This window comes from Rattus rattus, chromosome 1 (assembly GCF_011064425.1).
Source record: "Rattus rattus isolate New Zealand chromosome 1, Rrattus_CSIRO_v1, whole genome shotgun sequence".
Lineage (NCBI taxonomy): Eukaryota > Metazoa > Chordata > Mammalia > Rodentia > Muridae > Rattus > Rattus rattus.
In genome coordinates this window covers 22818857-22835677 of record NC_046154.1, presented here as the reverse complement: position 1 = coordinate 22835677, position 16821 = coordinate 22818857, and the positions used below count along the sequence as shown (strand labels likewise).

Below are 16821 nucleotides of genomic sequence, written 5' to 3'. Positions count from 1 at the left end.
TATCCTCTGTGAGAACCCTAGGAGGCAGCTGCTAGTCTGAACACTGGAGTCCACTGCCTTCTCCTCTACAATCAGGGAAACTGAGGACCAAGAGAGCCCTGGGATGCATGCACACAGAGAGGAGGTGTAGAGCAGAGAGTGCAACAACAGCAAAGAGAGGCATAAAATAACTATCTGGTGATCAGTCACGTCCAGGCCTGCACAGAACCCCGCCCCGTGTCAGATGCCCTGCCGTGACCACACTGTTCCCATAAAGCACTGAGAATTTCTAGTCACTTACTGAAAGCAAGATGCAGAAAGGATAACTCAGGAGGTAAAAGTGCTTGGAGTACAAGTGTAATGACCCAAGTTCGATCCCTGGGACCCTCCCCTGATTCTCTCCCTCATACACACACACACACACACACACACACACACACACACGAGCACACACACACACATCATACATACACATAATAATAATGTTTTCCCTACCCCCACAGTCACATCTGTGTGTGCATGTGGAGGACAGAGGTTAACCTTAGGTGTCATTCCTCAAGTGCCAGCCACGTTTTATGAGACAGGATCACTTGCTGGCTTGCAGTTCATCTCGTAGGCTAGACTGGCTGGCCAGCGAGCCCTAGGAATCCTTTTGTCTCCCCCCCGCCCCCAGCTCTGGAATGAAAGGCACTACCATGTTCCCTAGCACCTTGTGTGGGTGCAGGGGGGTCAAACTCAGGTCCTCATGCTTGTGAGGCGAGCACTTCATTGGCTGAGCCATCTCTCCAGTGCACCCCCTCCATTGTTTTTAGATTTATTGATTTTGTTATTATCATATGTGTGTGTGAGAGTTTTGACTGTTCATGCACCCCAGGCTACCTGGTGCCCACAGAGGTCTGCAGAGGGTGTAGGATCTCCTAGAGTTGGAGTTATGGATGGTTGGGAGCCACCATGTGGAGGCTGTAATCAAACCTGGGTCCTCTGAATGAGTAACCAGAGCTCTTGACCGCTGAGCCATCTCTCCCGCCTGTTTTTGTCTTGAGAAATAAGGCCAGCTGGAAACGATAGAGCACTAAAATAATCCCAGTTACTCTACAGGCTGAACTGCCACAAGTTTGAGTTCAGACTGGTCTTACTATGTAACCTAGGCTGGCTCTAAATTCCACCCCCTACCTCAGTTTCCCAAGTGCTGGGGTCACAGCCCCGGGCACGGTGCGTGACGTGGTTTAGTTTGGGTTCCTGCTTCTCCCTCTGCCATTCCCGAGGATGCAGCAGGCTCCAAGTGCTTACCATGGATTGCTTACCTCAAAGAAAAGCTCGATAGAGTAGTGGTTCTCAACCTGTGGGTCGAGACCCCTTGGAGGGGGGGTCTCATATAAGATATCCTGCACATCAGATATTTACCTCACGATTCATAACCGTAGTGAAATTACAGTGATGAAGTAGCAATGAAATAATTGTAGGGTTGGAGTCAGCGCGGCATGAGGAACTGTATTAAAGGGTCACAGCATACGAACCCAGCTCTATGGTCTAGGCAGGCCAGTCTTTCAGAGAACCCATTTTTCCTGGTCTCACAGCTACGCCTGTTCATGGGACGATGGTGGAGACCCTGAGAGATGGAACGTTGGCTTGAGAGGGCGGGGATGTGGATTTAAATCTTACCTTTGTTGTTCGCTTGCTGTGGGATTGCTCCAAAGCCACTCGTTCTGTCCAGAGTGCAGTTTTCTGTCCTGTGGAATGCCCAGCCGGGACCCACTGACCTTCCTCCCAGCTGCTTACTACCTTAAGACTTTGGGCTTCCTGAGTGGTTCAGGACGTGGCCCCCTCACGCTCCCAAGCTGGCTTGCCTCCCACACCCTCCATTCCAGAAAGAGCACACCCCCTGTTTCCTGCCCAAGTCAGGACCTGGCAGGGCTGGGTTGCGGGGAGGACAGCAGAGAGACCAATCCCGGCTTCCTAAGCTGCCCGCGGTGAGCGCTGGATGGCTGCCAGCCACAATAGGGCCTCAAGATACAGAGGGGCATTTGTCCGGGGCCTTGAAGCCTCATGTAAACCTGCACTCTTGCTTTGACAAGCCACCTCCTTTTCTCCACAGCCTCCTGGGCTGCAGGAGCAGCTCCTGCTTGGCTGTGAGGTGGGATGGGTAGGCTGTGCAGATCCCTCTGTGGGGCTGGAAGCTTCGGGAAGAGAGGCAGACCATCATTTGTGCAGAGTCACGTCCAGGGTCACAGACAGGGTAGAAGGAAGGCACAGTGGAAGACAGGAAATGCTCTGAACATGGCCAGGGATGGTTCTGGACTCCCTTACTGACTAGACAAGAGACTGGACACAGAACCCCTTCTCTTTTTTTCTTTTCTTTTTTTTTTTTTTCTTTTTTTTTTTTTAGAGCTGGGGACCGAACCCAGGGCCTTGCGCTTCCTAGGCAAGCGCCTACCACTGAGCTAAATCCCCAACCCAGAACCCCTTCTCTCTAGGCTTTGGCTTCCTTGGCTGTAAAATGGGTGATGGTCTTGCCTCCATCAAATAAAGTCACCAGTGAGGACCCAGTGGGGTATAGTGACGACCACAAAGTTTGCACCCAGATGGGCTTAGGTCTAAATGCTACCTGTAGGGGGGGATGCAATTCAATTGGTAGTGTTTACCTACAGGCTGTAGGTTCCATCCCCAGCACAGCATAAACTGGGGGTGGCGGTGCACACCTGTAATCCCGGCACCCAGGGGGTGACATAGAAGGGGCAGGAGTTCAAGGTCACCCTCAGTTATATGAGGCCCCATCTCAGCAAAAGAGAGTATGAGTCCCTTGCTTGCCGCTGTGACAACAGCCTTGACAAAGTCAACGTAAGGAAGGGCTCACGGTTTGAGGGTACAACAGTCATGGTGGGGAAGGGCTGGTGGCAGAGAGGTGGCTGGTCACATTGCGTCTGGAGTGAGGAAGGAGACTGGTCAGGAGTCGGTAGCGTGCGGGCACTTAGGTGGCATTTTCCTTTGCCATCCCAGGTTACACGGTGGTTCTGGTAGAATTTCGGATGGGTCTGCTCACTCTACTTATCCTGGTCTAGGACCGTCCTCACAGACAGGCCAAGAAGCCTGCTTCTTGTGGGGTTCTACAGCCTGTGGAGTCAACAGTTAATATTTCCCACCACACCTCTATTGGCTTTTTATTTTTTAATTTGGGGGTGGTGTCTCTTTCACCTTAAAATGCGTTCCCTGATTTCTTCTTTCCTTTTTGAGACAAAGCCTTACGTCATAGGCCAGGTGAGCCTGAAATTCACCATCCTCCCACCTCCTAAATTCTGAGATTCCAAAGGGGAGCCCCCACCAACTGTCCATTCCCCGTCCCCGATTTGATTTGATTTTACTTTTTTATTAGTTTGTTTGGTTTTTGGAGACAGGGTTTTTCTGTGTAGCCCTGGCTATCCCAGAACTCACTTACTCTGTAGACCAGGCTGGTTTTGAACTCAGAGATCTGCCTGCCTGAGTGCTGGGACTAAAGGCGTGTGCCACCGCCGCCTGGCTTTCCTATTCTTGAGTTTAAAATAAGCTATAATATCACTGGGGGGAGGGGTTTCAAAATATTGTGGGTCGCCCTGCAGTACCTGGTGGCTCTCACACGGGTTCAGGATTCTCTAGCTGCCCGTCTGTCTGGGCATCCTCTTTCATATCTGCCAAACCCCATGTCTTCACCTCAGAGGATTCTCGACAGAGCTCAGAGTCTGGGACCTGATGCCTCACTGCAGAGCTGAGCTCACGGCCTTGGATTTGTGAAAAACGTCTTCCTTTCTGTGTGGCACATATTTGGTCCCAGAGGCTGTATATATTTTGTTTCTAGAGGCTGACTGGGTCCCAGGAACTTCAGTCATGGGTGGGGCACCCTGCTGTGGCCAGGGCCACTGTGTGTTTTAGCCGATCAAGAACTGGGATGGCGGATGGCGAGCACTCATAATGGCTCCACGTCTGAGGTCTCACGCTCTCATCTGAAGCCCCATCACACCCTTTCCACTTCACACCCAAGGACCCTTAGACTCTGAGAAGCTAACTCATCTGGGTCACCTGTATCAGAGCAGGACTCCAGACCCCTTGTGCTTCCCAGAGGCCCCACTGTCTCCCTCAGCATGCTGGAGGGACTGTGGAAGACACTCTGAGGTGTGCAGAGATCAGACAAGTGTATTGGGCACATAAGAGGCCGGCCGGACAGATGCCCTGGCTATGCCAGGGTACTGAGCAGGGAAGGTACCCTGTCACTGCAGGTTTCTGGGAACTGTGTGTCCCCAGCTGGCTCTGAGTGTCAGGGAACCTTGGCCAGGAGGGGCTGTTGCTAAACAGGCCAGCAGGGACTTCATTTCCTTACCAAGAAGTCCAGAGTCACATCTGTTTACCACAAACCAGAGAGCTGCGGCATGGACTCCGTCAGTTCAGGGGCCTTTAAGTAGTTATGAGGGAGAAGCTCAGATTCATAGAGGAGAGGGGTGAAGCAGGAGGCCCTGGGTCCAAAGTTTACGTTGGGAGCTTATAGGCATCGTTTACCTTACAGAGATTTGTAAGGCAGAGAGAGAAAGAGGGACCTGGCTGGGCTCAACTGTGGGAATGGAAACGGTGGGGGTGGGAGCATTCAGGCAGGGGGAGGGGATCGCCCGGCCCGGGATTCTGGACAAAAGAGAACTGAGCACTGGCTATTTGTCACGTTCAGCTTCCTGACTCTGGATGCAGTGCGACCACTTCCTCCATACCATGCCTCCCAGGCCGTCATGGACTGTGCCCTTCAACTGTGAGCTAAAATAAGCCCTTTCTCCCTAAAGCTGCTTTAAAGACAAAGAAGATTTATTTATGCATGCGAGTACACTGTCCAACCTTCAGACACACCAGAAGAGGGCACCAGATCCCATGACAAATGGTCGTGAGCCACCATGTGGTTGCTGGGAATTGAACTCAGGACTTCGGCCACCGCACCCTCCAAAGGGGCTTTTTATCAGGGCGTTGTATCATAGCAGCAGGACAGTAGCTGAGATGGTGTGGGTTTGTTGTTTGGGTGAAACGAAATATGTACCAAAAACTCTCAGCTGTCAGAAAGCTGCACTGGACAGATTCGCCCCTCACGAATCTGCTGGAAGGTCTCCACATACTCCCAGCTTGCATTCCGATCAAGACAAAATCAGAGCCGGGGGGAGGGGTAATGGGGGAGGGGGGGTGGGGGTGCATTGGGGCTGGAGAGATGACTCAGTGGTTAAGAGCACCCGACTGCTCTTCCAGAGGTCCTGAGTTCAATTCCCAGCAACCACACGGTGACTCACAACCATCTGTAATGGGATCCGGTGCCCTCTTCTGGTGTATCTGAAGACAACTACAGTGTACTTATATATAATAAATGAATAAATCTTAAAAAAAAAAAAAAAAAAAAAAAAAGCACTTGCCTCAAAACACGAGGACCCAAGGAAAAAGGCTGGGTGTGGAGGGGTGTGTCTGTCTGTCTGACTGTCTGTCTTTCTGTCTATAAGTAATTTCAGGGATAGGGGATTGGGGAGCAGAGGGAGGGAGATCTCTAGTAGTAGCCAGGCCAGCTAGGACTGAGAGCTTGCCCATGTGATGAAGTTTCAGGCCAATTGGAGACCTCGTCTTAAACGTAAGCTGGAAGGTGTCCCCGAGGATCAGCACCCATGGTTGTCCTCTGACTTTTGAATGCATGCACCTCACGCGCCCCAACCCTCAGCACACGCATGCATGCACGCACAGAAAAATAAAATAAAACCAGGTTGGCCTCTAAGGGAAGGGAGAAAAGGAAACCCGAGGGATGTCAAGCTATCCACGCTCAAAATGTGTACAAGACTAAGAGAAAAGAGATTAACTTCATTTATTTGCTCCTTCTTCCTGCTATGTCGACTTAATGGTTACATAAGTGACATAGTTACATGTCCTCCAGGCATCCTGTTTTCTCTGCCCCTAGGCCCCCGTTCTGAGCATACACAGCAGCCCGGGGGGAAGACAGACATGGAGCCATCGGGTGAGGACCGAGCTCGGGTTGCCCAACCTGCCTGGAAGGAGGCAGACAGGGCCCTAATAGGTCTTGGGTAGCTGAGCATGAGGAGACTGCAGCCAGGCTGAGAGTCACGGCCCCAAGTACAAGGGGAGGCCTGGCACCTCTCCTGCTCCTCCACCCACCCATCACCCCCACACACCACATGCTCCACACACACCACAGCTGGACTCTTCGGGAACACTCGGTTTCCCCCGCAGGGTGTCACCCTTGTCTTGCATGGGATGGCCCTGCTTTCCGTCCTCCATGTCTTGGTGTGTCATGGGATGGACAGCTTTGGAACTGGTCCTGGGTTTGAATTCTGGTCAAAACCCCTCCATCGGGGTTGGGGATTTAGCTCAGTGGTAGAGCGCTTGCCTAGCAAGCACAAGGCCCTGGGTTCGGTCCCCAGCTCTGAAAAAAAGAACCAAAAAAAAGAACCACAAAAAAAAAAAAAAAAAAAAAAAAAACCTCCACAAGGCTTGTACCTTGTCACATCAGAGATAACTCTCAAAAACAAGTGGCAACGACTTAGCATGGACACTGGGGCCCAGGAGGAGTCTTGCCGCCTAAGTCACTTAGCCAGGTGCACTGACCCCTACCAGCTCAGCCATGGTCACTGAAGAAGCCCCAGACGCTCACTCCAGTTGGGAGTCTCTCCCCTGGGACTTGTCTCTGCCTCTCCCAAGTCCCCTTTTGCTGCAGTGGACACATGGATGTGTCCGTCTGTCTTGCTCGTTCTTCAAGGTGCTCTTGGAGAACAAAACTGCCTCGGTCATCACCGTCTTGCAGTGTCCAACCCAGAGCCGCCTTCTGGAAGGCTCTGGAAGGGGTAAAGGGGGGCAGCCTGTACAGAGCACCGAGGCATGTGATGCACGTGGAGGGACGTGTCTGACAAGGGTGAGTCCCTGAGTTCAGGTGACAGCCAGGTGCAGGAGTGTGGGACCTCACAAGCTTCTGACCCTAGGCTTCTATTTTGCCTGGACTCAGATCAAATTTACTTTTCCAATCAAAACCCAGGTGGCACATGTCTTTAATTCCAGCACTCAGGGAGCAGAGGCGGGTGGATCTCTGTGAGTTCCAGTACAGCCAGAGCTCCATAGTGAGACCCTGTCTCAAAACCAAAATCAAAACAAAACAAAAAACATAAAGGGGGGTTGGGGATTTAGCTCCGTGGGGGAGAGCTTGCTTAGGAAGCGCAAGGCCCTGGGTTTGGTCCCCAGCTCCGAAAAAAAAAACCAAAAAAAAAAAAAAAAAAAAAAAAAAAACCCATAAAGGGACACTGGAGGTTGGGCAGTGGTGGCACACACCTTTAATCCCAGCACTCGGGAGGGAGAGGCAGAGGCAGATGGATCTCTGAGATCAAGGCCAGCCTTGTACACAGAGAGTTCTGGGACAGCCAGGGCTACACAGAGAAACCCTGACTTGAAAAACCAAACCAAACTAAAAACAAGCAAACAACAACACAATAGGACATGGGAGCTGGGTGGGGTGGGCGGGGTGGCGCATGACCGTAACCCCAGCACTCATGACTCGGAGATGGGAGGATCAGAAGTTCAAAGCCCGTCTCAGCTGTATTGTGAGTCTGAGAAATTGTCTTAAAAAAAAATCACGCTTCAGGGGCTGGCAAGACGGACTAGTGGGTAAGGTCTTACAATCTGTAAGCCTCACAATCTGAGTCCGACCTCCAGAACCCACAAGATGGAAGGAAATAACCAGTTCCCTACATGTGTGCCATGGCGTATGGACCCCTCCAAAATAAATAACTGTAATAAAACATTAAAAGCGGGCTGGAGAGATGGCTCAGCGGTTAAGAGCACCCGACTGCTCTTCCAGAGGTCATGAGTTCAATTCCCAGCAACCACATGGTGGCTCACAACCATCTGTAAAGAGATCTGATGCCCTCTTCTGGTGTGTCTGAGGACAGCTACAGTGTACTTATATAATAAATAAAATAAATCTTTAAAAAAAAAAAAAAAAAAAACATTAAAAGCAAAACTGCAGGGGTTGGGGATTTAGCTCAGTGGTAGAGCGCTTGCCTAGGAAGCACAAGGCCCTGGGTTGGTCCCCAGCTCGAAAAAAAAAAGAACCAAAAAAAAAAAAAAAAAAAGCAAAACTGCAGGGTTGGAGAGGTGGCTCAGCGGTTAAGAGCACTGGCTGCTCTTTCAGAGGTCCTGAGTTCAATTCCCAGCAACCACATGGTGGTTCACAACCATCTGTAATGGGATCCGATGCCCTTTTCTGGTGTGTCTGAAGACAGCTACTTATGTCTTTTGTGTACTTATATACATAAAATAAATAAAATCTTTAAACAACAACAACAAGAACAACAAACAAAACAAAACTGCATTCGAAAGGGCTTGGTGTGTAGTCACAATTCAACAGTCACACAGATGGCACTAACCTAGATGGGCCACAGAACAAAGCCAAAGGTCATAAATCTGGGAAAAGGACAGACAGGGAGGAGGGCGGGGATGGGTGAGGGCTTAGATGGTTGGAGACGGATAAGAGGGGAAGGGGAAGAGAAGGGGAGGGGGCCAGCCGGAATGTATCATAAATAAGCATGAAACGGTCAAGGAACTAACTTAATCAAACAAAGGCAACCGGAATTCTGTACTGGGAAGCTGGCCCAGCCAGTGAGGGGCTCACCTGAGTTCATACTCTAGAACTCAGGAAAAGCCATGCGTGGCACCGGCTTCGCTCTCAGCGCTGGGGAGGCAGAGAGAGATGAATCTCTGGACCTCACTTGGCTGGCAGGCCTAGCCTCAAGGATGACTTCCCCGGGGAATGAAGGAGGCATGGTGGTGTGCGTTTCAACTCCTATCGCCCTATTTGTGGCAGATAGGAGGGCCACAGATTCAAGGTCATCCATGGCTACACGGCCAGCCTTGGCTACATGAGACCTCGTCTCAAACAAACCAAACCAAACAAATAAACAGAAATTAAAAACAACAACAAAGGGGTTGGGGATTTAGCTCAGTGGTAGAGCGCTTGCCTAACAAGCGCAAGGCCCTGGGTTCGGTCCCCAGCTCCGAAAAACAAAAACAAAAACAAAAACAAAAAACCAACAACAACAAAGACAAACAAACAAACAAAAAAACCAAAACAGAAGCAAGTGCTTTGGAGACCCTGGGGGGCTTAGCAGCCAGGTTAGTACTGGCACAGTGTGCTTCAGTCTCCCCGGATGGAACCAGGCCATAGCACGCCCTTGGCTTAGCAGTTCCTGCGGCCCATCTTTCCAACTGGGTGGCTTAGGCTGCCAGGCTCCCAGGTGAGCCCATTCTCAATGATCACCGCACACCCGACATTCCAATATTGAGAGGAAGCCCTGATCACAAGAAGACCTCAAGTTCAAGGTCTGCCTGGGCTGTGCCGGGAGACACAGGCCTGTCTCAAACCAAAGAAAAAAGATCTGTGTATGTAGCTCGTCGGCAGAGTGCCCTGCCTAGCATGGCTGGTCTGTAACCCCAGCACCCTGGAGGCAGAGGCAGGAGGTTCAAGGCCTGGTCTCAAAACAAAACTAAACAGCCTCTCTAGAGGGCCAAGCTCTGCCTACACCCTGCTCCCCACACTGTGGGGTCAGTATTGACGTTTTTTGTTTCTTTTCATAGTTAACTATTTCCTCCTCTGCGGGTCTTTGTGCCCCACCTTCCGAGGGCTTTGTTTATTTGCTTAGGAATACTTTCACGGTGAGTTCCTGTTTAGAGAACCGGTTGGCTGGCCTTAGGGCTACAGATTGAAAGGTCCCTTTCTTTCCCTTCCAAGGACACTGCCACCTCCGCTTCCTTTATCAGTCGAGTGATTTGCTGGCTCTCTGCTCTCGTCCTGGCCTTCCCCCCTTTAAAAAAAAAGATAAATAAAAAGCCTACGTTCTGTAGAGGCATGGAGACCAGAAGAGGATGTTGGATCCCCTGGAACTGGGCTTACAGATGGTTGTGAGCCACCACTCCTCCTCGGGTGCTGGGATTTGAACCTGAGTCCTCTGGAAGAGCTGCCAGTTCTCTTAACTGCCGAGCCATTCGTCAGGACTGTCCTTCATGTTTTCAACCTCAGCTTCGCTGTGGTGTCTATGTGTGTGGGAGGGCGATTTCACCGTTGGTTATTCTGAGTCACCCACCTGTGGGTCTTGACCCCCTGAGGTAGAACTACCCTTTCACAGGGGTCCTGTATCAGACATTCTGCATATCGGATATTTACATTTCGATTCATAACAGTAGCTAAATTACAGTTATGAAATAACAAAATAATTTTATGGTGGTGGTGGTGGGGTCACCAAACCATGAAGGATCCCAGCATGTGGAGGGTTAAGAGCCACTGCGCTCTCCTGTCACTTCTGAATAGCAAACCTGAGTTCCTTTCTCAGTGAATTCCTTCTTGACCTCTTTTTGGGTTTCTTTCCTTTTCTTTCTTCCTTTTTCCCCCTTGGCAGGTTCTTACATAGCCCGGTTGGCTTCGACCCCTCTACGTATCTGTGCATGACCCTGAACTTGCAATTCTCCTGCCTCCACCTCCCAAGGACAGGGGTGACAGATGCACAGCGTCATGCCCAGCGCCTCCCCTCTCCTGTGTGAGGACCCACGTCTCCTTCTGTGACGTGGCTTTGCACGTGGCTGGATTATTATCGTCTTTCACAGAAGTCATATCAGGGTCTGAAATGTCCCTGCTTCAGTCACTGATCTAGTGCATGTGACCAAGGCAACTTACAGAATAAAGTAGTTAACCAGGGGCTTACGTTTCAGAGAGTGAGTTCATGACCATCGTGGTGCGGGGCATGGTACTGGAGCAGTAACCAAGAGCTTATAGCTTATATCCTCATCATATGGAAAATGTGTGTGTGTGTGTGTGTGTGTGTGTGTGTGTGTGTGTGAGAGAGAGAGAGAGAGAGACAGAGAGACAGAGAGACAGAGAGACAGAGAGAGAGGCACAGAGACATGGGCTTTTGAAACGTCAAAGCCTATCCCCAGTGACACACCTACTCCGACAAGGCCACACCCCCTAATCCTTCCCAAACAGTTCCACTAACCGGAAATGAAGCATTCAAATACACAAGGCACCCTGCCCTTGGCTCTTCATTAACCCCTGGTGCAGAATCTCACATTCCCTTCCCTGCTAAGTCGAAAAGCCAGCGGCTTCCCCCTCAGTGCTGAAGGAGGCAGAATATTAGTGCCCTTGAACTGAGCTACGGGAAAGAGGCAACCAAGTGTTCCCAGACAGCTGTGGCAAGCTTGTAAAAAATACAGTAGCCTCTGATAAAGGAGTAAGTTATTTCTTCCCAGGTCAAAAAGGTCGTTTTTTTACAGTTGCTGTCTGAACAAATGCTATTGGTTCTGAAGGACAGCATTCATTTCCCCTCATCCAATCATATAACACCAAGGCTCGAAAGCCCCAGCTTGTGCAGTTTCCATATTTATCAGAACCCCTGCATTCGTAGCCTGCAGAGCAGGGAAGGTTGCATCCCAATCTCGAACAATGAAGACTCTTTTGTGTATTTGCATTTCTGCCATCTCCTGGGGTCTCCCCCCACCAACTGAGCCTAACCATAAGAGCATACAGGACTCACTCTCTTTCAAACCGCATCCCTGGTCTCCAGCTGGTGGCATTGTTTGGAGAGGTTTTGGAACAACCTACGAGTGTGTGTGAATTCCTGTTGTCCACATGGTGGCAGCAAGTCTCTGAGGTGGCCCAGGAAGGTTAGAACCACCTCTGGTTCTGAGTGAACTACTCCTCAGGCCTCCAACACTACAGATGGAGCCGCCATTCCTTCTCCATGGTTGAGTAGCCAGAAAAATATTAACAACCCTAGAAGCTACTGAAGATGGACGCCTCCCCCTCCCTCCCTCACGGTCCAGGTTGGACTCCACCTCCTATTTCCCCTGCTTTCGGATTTAAATTACCACAAGTGAAATGGGGTTTTATTAAAGCCCATTATGGAAAAGCTAATTCTTCCTGGTCAAAAATTAGAAACCGAGGGCTGGAGAGGTGGCTCAGCGGTTAAGAGCACTGACTGCTCTTCCAGAGATCCTGAGTTCAATTCCCAGCAACCACATAGTGGCTCACAACCATCTGTAATGGGATCTGATGCCCTCTTCTGGTGTGTCTGAAGACAGCTACGGTGTACTTATATATAATTAATTAATTAATTAATTAATATAAAAAAGAGACTCTAACTTGGTAATAAGATGTGAAGACACTGACTACCTGGTTATACATACCATTTTAGGCTTTTTTTTTTTTTTAAATTAGAATCTGAATTCCACCTCTGGCTGACATTCTAAACTACCCGGAATATTACACACTCCTGCCTCCTTCCTAGCAAGTGGTTACTTTCAAGGAGACCTGTTGAAAGCTTCTGCAGTCAGTTGTTCCGGGTCTGCCGGGTCCAGGCACCTGGGTGGGTTCAGTAAGTCACAGCTGAATCTATTCAGAACTAGGCTGGCTCGATGGCTCAAGGGGTGAAGGGGCCTGCCGCCAAGCCTGACTACCTGAGTTCGATCCCTGGGGACCCACATGGTAGTAGGAGAGAAGTGTGCTCTGACCTACACACATGAATGCCCTGGCCTGCCTCCCTCCCTCTTCCCCTGTATAAATAAATAAGAATGTAATGAACAGACCCATAACTGGTTGCTATTCCCCAAAACAATAGTTTCACATTTGCTTACGTTGTCTTAGGTGTTTAGGAGCAGCAGTAATCTTGCGATGGTATAAAGTATGGAGAAAAAAAGTCTAAACAAGTTGGATGGTAGTGGCCCATGTCTTTTATCCCAGTACTCGAGAGGCAGAGGCAGGCAGATCTTTCTGAGTCTCAACCTGGTTTCAGAGCAAGTTCCAGGGCAGCCAGGGCTACATCGAGAAACCTTGTCTCAAAACAACACAACACGACAAGCAAACAAGCATGGAAGAAATCGTGCTTATGCTTCGCTCTCTTACATACAGGCCTTGGTATCCACAAGGGTCCTTGAACTCCCGTGGTCGTCTTTGGCTCAGTAGCGAGTTCGAGGCCAGCCTGGGGTAGGTAGGCTGACAGACTCAGGCCCATTCCTGGCAACGCCTCCTGGATGTTCATACTTCTGAAGCCTGTGCCACTGGGTGGGATGGGATGAATGTCCCATCCGTGGAACGCCCGTGGCTTTCAGGGGAACTGAGCCGAGGGAGTATGAAGCCGGGCCCCCTGGCTGCTCACAGAATAACTGCTAATCTCAGAATCACTGACATCAGACCCTGCAGCCAGATTAGGGAGGAACAAAGACTCTGCCTTTGTCCTCTGAGCATCCTTCAGGGCTGCAGCTGGAAAGCGAGCTGAGGTGAGGCTCCCAGCATGTTGGAGAGGACTGAAGGGCTGGCCTCCTCAAGAACTTCCGGGTGAAAGGTCCCACCATACCCAGTGGTAGGAAGAATTTTGAAATTCCAGGTCCATGCACCCTAAAAGTTGTCACAGCAGGTCCTAGACACAAGGCTTCTCCGAAAGGGGATGATGGCATTATTAAGTCATTGCGGTTGATGGGTAAATCAGGGAGTGGCAACTCAGAGACCTAAGCCAGGTGCTGACTCAAGGGCACCGTGTGGGGTAAAGTCGCTGCTGGTTTTCCCCTCCTCAGTTCTGGCACAAAGCCAACTGGGTTTCTAGACCCTCATGATTTCCCTGAGGTGCCCTGTTCTTACACCACCCACTCAAGCTGCCACTTGGGACCCTGGCTTAGGGCTTCATCAGCTCAGGCATGGCAAGCACAGCCCCTAGCTGTAGAACGAGCCTTGTCTCAGAGACAGACACACCCTCCTTTCCACCCTCAGACCAAGCTGTAAAGCTGCGGGAAGAGCTTCAGACCACAGAACTTCTGGCCCTGCCTCCCTGCAGCCGGCTCCGCCTCCACCTGTGTCACCAGGAGTTGGGGAGCATAGAGCCCACTACAGGCAGGTGACCCAGCTCGCTCCCCTCCCTGATTTCCTATCTGCTGACTGCCTAGCGTCACTGTGGATCAGGAATTCATCTGAGGACAGGGCACAAAGAACCTAACCCACCAGATCTTAGAGCAAAGATGGAATCCAGATGGGGAATCTGCTGGAGGTGGGGGGTGGGGAAGCCAGGGGCATGGAAGCCAGCAGCATGGAAGCCAGCTAGGAAGATCCACGTGCAGCTGGGTGCAGAGGCCCTAAGCGTGCAACATAGCACAGGTGTTTCTGCATTCTCCTGTTTGTTTTTTTGAGAAAAGACACTATGTATCCCAGGCTGGCCTTTAACTTGCTACATAGCCAAAGATGACCTTAGATTTTTGCTTGCTTGCTTGTTTGTTTGTTTTTGAGACAAGGTTTCTCTAGGTAGCCCTACCTGTCCTGGAACTTGATTTGTAAACCAGGCTAGCCTTGAACTCTGAGAACCCCCGACACCCCCCCCCCGCCTCCTGAGTGCTGGGATTAAAGGGGTACACCACCACCTCCCGGCCGGCCAACTTTAAAACTTCTGAGTCTCCTGCCTTCCCTGCCACCCAAGAGGTGACAGATGAATGAGAGGGTACACTCCTGAGCTGGGGGGAGATGGGATCTGAGAGTGAAGATCACAGTTCTGCCAGGACTGCCTCAAAGCCTAGAGTACAGGTCCACAGTCCACAGAAAACTCCCTGAGTGTCTGCCTGTCACCTGCAGTGCTGGGCGGTGGGAACGGTGAGGGGGCACCCAGCATCCTTACTCCTCCCTGTTCACGTAGAGTTCACAGTCAGACACAAGTGGGTTCGCTTTCTTTATGTATGTATGTACGTACGTGCATATGTATGTATTATGTGTGTATGTATGTGTATGTATGTATGTACATATGTATGTATATATGTACAGTGTTCTGCCTGCATGTATGCCTGAACACCAGAAGAGGGCGCCAGATCCCATTATAGATGGTTGTGAGCCATCATGTGGTTGTGGGAATTGAACTCAGGACCTCTGGAAGAGCAATCAATGCCCTCAACCTCTGACCCATCTGTCCAGCCCTATTTGTTTGTTTGTTTGTTTGTTTGTTTGGATTGTTTTACTATCTGGCCTGGGCGGGCCTTGAACTTGAGGTAAGCCTCCTCCCTCAACCTCCCGAGTCCTGAAGGCTATCACATCTGGCAAGACCCAAGTAAAAATCCTAAGCACTAGTTAAGTGCCACAAGAGGCCTTGAACTTGTCATTTTGGGGAGCAGTGTGTTCCTGTCCCTGTGGACACTGCACTCCCTCCAGTCACAATCCTCCACGTCAGATCTTTGCCACTCACTACGAACATCACTTTAGTCAACTCAGAGTGACAGAAGCCTATCATGACCAGCTAGAGGTCGGCAGAACTCGAAGGCCTGGACAATGCTAAGCTGTCACACACAAGCCTGTGTCCAGCCTGAGCTACAGTTAGGTGGTGATGTGAGTCCAGTTAGGGATTAGGTGGTGGTAAGGCAGTCGAGCCACAGAGGCCAGGCGAGCCTATCAATCTTCAAACCCACCTCAGCCACCTGTGCCTGCTCACCACACACACCAGGAGGTGCCCAGCGTCACCTGATGCAGCCACTCTTAAACCCTTGGTTTACTAGGAGCACAGCACTTTGCAAGAGCTGGTGAGGCAGTGGTGAACCAGACACAGTCCCAGTCTCCAAGAAGCCAGTCTGGCAGAAAGGAAAAGTTTACATAAAACCATGACTTAATCTGTCAAAACCACTTTCACTTAGATACAAGAAAGTTTCACTTAGGTACAAGAAACCGAACTGCTAAGAAAAGGGGCTGCCTCAAGACGACAGCCAGCCAGGCCAAGGCAGGGACTCTGATTGGGTACCACTTCCACGTCTTTGCTCCTTTTGCAACTCCTCAAATCCCTCATCCCCTCCTCCAAGAAGAATCTTCCTCCCACACCCAGGGCTTCCTCAGTTCCCAATCCAGCCCCTGTGGAGGCAGGAATCACAGCCATTTCCTTCCCCGTCAAGGCATCCAGGACTGGAATCTCCCACTATCAAGGAGCGGCTGATTCAACATCTCGCTTATTGACTTTGGTAGGAGCACGGGCTCCTCCGTGTGTTGCTCTCACTGGGCTGCTGCGCTCCTGCGGCCTCGGAAGGAGCGCGCTCTCCTGGATGCCCAGTTCACAGACCAGGCGAACTCAGGACCTGAGGGAGGGGGATCAAGGCTCCTACCTCTCGCAGGCTTCTCTTCCGGGAGTCCAGGTCGCTACCGGTGACTTCGCGGGAGCGGATAAGGAAATCACCAGCTTTCCGCATGCCAGCTTCGGGGCGCTTCGAGGCTTGCACCCTGAACACCTCTGGCGCACCGGCGTCTGCAGACAACCCGGAGGTGTTGCTGACCTTTCGGCTACCGGCTCTGGCCAAGGCGCGCGCCAGGCTGGGGACCCCCGGGGGCCCCGCGAGCTATCTTCCGCCGGCCTGAGCCCCTGCGCGCTGTCCTTCCACTCCCCCGACCCCCGGCGTTCCCTGTCCCGCGCGCTACCTGTTCTGCACCCCAGCTCCGCCCCTTGCCCGCCGCGCTTCTCGAGCTGGGTGGCTGCCGCTGTCGCCTCCGGGTCCCGTCCCTCCCCGTCCCGCCCAGCTGGTGACCCCACACCTCCATCACCTGCCCAGCGTTCCGGCACCGCCCCGCGGTGTCCCCACGTCGCTCTCTCCTCCCGTCGCTCGTGGGAACTTCAGGTCTAACACCCCGGCACCCACTTCTTCGAGGTCGGACTTGTGAGAAGGCAAAAGAGGAGGAAGGGACCTCGCATAGACCGAGAGCGGCGTCGGATGAAGCGAGCTGATGGAGTGAGAGCGTAGACCGACTGTGGGAACTGAGGATCAGAGGACTGGCAGTTGGCAGGTGACAGAAATTCCTCCTGCGCG

At 51.4% G+C, this 16821-nt stretch overlaps 1 protein-coding gene across 1 annotated transcript in view; it reads right to left on the bottom strand.

The window, feature by feature from the left end:
• Ncmap (non-compact myelin associated protein) overlaps window positions 1-16212 on the bottom strand; it is a 28297-nt gene extending 12085 nt beyond the window's left edge. Inside the window, exon 1 of the mRNA XM_032888205.1 lies at window positions 16126-16212. The gene's annotated coding sequence lies outside the window, so the exon portion shown is untranslated. The remainder of the gene's footprint in view (window positions 1-16125) is intronic.
• Window positions 16213-16821: the final 609 nt, after the last annotated feature.